Below are 2845 nucleotides of genomic sequence, written 5' to 3'. Positions count from 1 at the left end.
CCCTTTGTATAGTTCCTTTTCTTGTCATGGTAGGTATGGTATATTGGACTTGCTATGATCTGTTTTGTTTTTAAGAATTTTTCAGGATAAAAATTCTTTGATCAGCTTCTATAAAGTATAAGAAAGTAGATTTGAATACTTACTAACTTTAGAGTACATCCTAGAAGATATTTTTTACAAACTAAAACTAACAACCAAAAACACTTGGTTCTCATGAAAGCTGTTGTCTGTGCAAGTGATATTTCTTTTAAGAGTTGAGGTCTGGATTAAAAAAAACAAACTCTTATTAAGTTAATTCTGACTCATAGCAACAAAGCCTAATGAAAATCTTTACAGGAACAGAAAGTCTCATCTTACTCTCATGGAGTGGCTGGTTTATTTGCACTAGCGACCTTATGGTTAGCAATACAATGCTTATTCTACAGTGCCACTAGGGCCAGATAAAGGCTGGAGAAATTCTGATTAATCTAAATTTCACAGTACTAAGCATCCTATGTGTCAAACTTTTTGGACAGTATGGCACCATGGGTTAATGCGCCAGATTGCAAAGCTGTTTGAACTGCAAGGTCGGGTCAGTGGTTCAGGCTCACCAGCTGCTTTTCGGAAACCCTGCCTAGGGTCTTTATGGGTTGGAACCGACTCGAAGGCACTTAACAACAACATCATGTATATAGTAATTTTCCATTTTGAGTATATAGAATTTATTGTTACCTTGGTGTTCTAGGATTTGGAGTGGATCAGTTACGAGATGACAATCTAGAAACTTACTGGCAATCAGATGGGTCCCAGCCTCATTTAGTGAACATCCAGTTCAGGTAATACATTTTTGTATTTTTCCATATGTGTCAGTGATGAGTTGACAAGACAATCTATTATTTATATAAAATTGTGGAAGAAATGTAGAAACTGCAGTGAAATACATTTATATCCTTTTTATATAAGCTTTAGAGGTTATTTTTCTGCTTAGTTTTATTGAAGCAAGTTCAGTGTCTCTTGTGTTTCATTAATTTCTTATGATGCTTACAGTTCATTTTATGCAGAGTCTTTTCCTATATTCTTTTAAATATTATTTATTTTTATAAGATGCATTTGTTTCATTGGGCTGCTGTAGCAAAGTGCCACAAACTGAGTGTCTTGAAACAACAGAAATTTAATCTCTGAGCTCTGGAGTCTAGAATTCAAGGTGCTGGTTGTTGTTGTTGTTGTCAGGTGCCATCGAGTTGGAATCGACTCATAGCAACCCCATGCACGAAACAATGTCCGATCCTGGGCCAACCTCACTACTGCTGCCACACTGACGCCTGGAGGCTTCAGAAAAAACAGTCCTACTAGCACCTTGCAGTCAGGTTTATTGAGAGTTAACCTGGGAGGGGACTCAAAGTCAAGAGAGACCAAGAGCCTGGTTTCCCTTACAGACTGGCATATTTAAGGTGGTGTGGTCCTGGGTGCAGTTCTGGTGAGCTTCTAATGGATGGAGTTATGGAGATTTTCCTGAAACCTGAAACTATGGAGGGAGTGTGGGAGGGAGAGAAGGTCTTTTGGTATGATAAAGACTTAAGCTTAAACTTTCTGGAGACCTGAGCTTAAGCAGGACTTTAGTCAGCACCCCTTGGGGGCAGCTGCAATGCCATTTTGTTGATCAGGAACAAGGTCCTTCACTGTTGCTCAGTGTCTCAAACAGTTGTTTCATATGTATTATCATATCTGTTATCCAGTATTCTAGTTGCTTCTGTTTTTTTTTTTTTGAACCATTGTTTTTGTTGTTGTTGCTGTTAAGTACCATCGAGTTAGTCCCAATTCATAGCGACCCTGCATAGGGTTTCCAGGGACCATCTGGTGGGTTTGAACTGCCAATCTTGTGGTTAGCAGTTCAGTGCTGATCCTACAGTATCACACCAGGATCCAACTCATAGCCACGCGGTCCACAACAGAATGAAACACTGCCTGGTCCTGTGCCATCCTTACTATTATTGCTATTTTTGCTATTAAGTACTGTCAAGTTGGTTCCATCTCATAGTGACCCTGTATAGGGTTTCCAAGGAGCAGCTTGTGAATTTGAACTGCTGATCTTGCAGTTTAAACTGGCCTTGCAGCACAGTGTTTATCCTACAACGCCACACCAGGAGCCCATTGTTTTAACCACTTTGCCAGTCCATTTCCTTGAGGGTTTTCCTCTGACCCTCTACTTTACCAGGCATGGTATCTTTTTCCAGGGACTGGTCTCTGGTAATGGTGGTGGTGGTGGTGGTTGTATGCCACCAAGTCGGTTCCGACACATAGTGGCTCTGTAGAGAGTTTCCAAGGTTAATAAATCTTTACTGGAGAAGAGGGAGAACAAACAAGATGGCGGATCGGGTGGACATGTAGTAAAGAACTCCACCAACAACAACACAGAATACCCGACCAAGCAGGCTCAGGGGCTGGTCCCAGAACTCTGAACCACACATAAAGGAATACTTAGAAGCTTGGAAGGGTCATAGCTGGGGGAGTTTGTGGCAGAAGCAAGAAATCTATTGCTTTCTAGTCTGGGCTGCTCGGCTGCTCCAGGAGCTGCCATCTTGGGTGAGACCATGTGGGGAAGGATCAGAGCGGCCACAGATGCCTGGCAGAACCACTGAGATAAAGGTGTGGACATTCTTTTCTTTTGGTATCTGTTCACTGGTCCCTTGCTGTCTGTACACCTCCATTCTGGTGACTATAGGGGTACTTGAGCTACTGGGCACCCCAGCCCCACCCTTGGAGGATTCTACTACGCATTCTCACAGATCTCCTCGAAATTTAAAGAGACAGTTTCCAATTAAAACCAAATGGCCACAGCCGGCGCTGAACTGTTTCCAACTAGAAA

At 42.0% G+C, this 2845-nt stretch overlaps 1 pseudogene; it reads left to right on the top strand.

Annotated features, from left to right (window-relative positions):
- The first annotated feature begins 724 nt into the window (after window positions 1-724).
- LOC102839837 lies at window positions 725-815 on the top strand (annotated as a pseudogene).
- The last annotated feature ends 2030 nt before the right edge of the window (window positions 816-2845 follow it).

Source organism: Chrysochloris asiatica, unplaced genomic scaffold (genome assembly GCF_000296735.1).
Source record: "Chrysochloris asiatica unplaced genomic scaffold, ChrAsi1.0 scaffold02130, whole genome shotgun sequence".
NCBI lineage: Eukaryota > Metazoa > Chordata > Mammalia > Afrosoricida > Chrysochloridae > Chrysochloris > Chrysochloris asiatica.
This window is presented reverse-complemented; position numbering and strand designations above follow the sequence as displayed.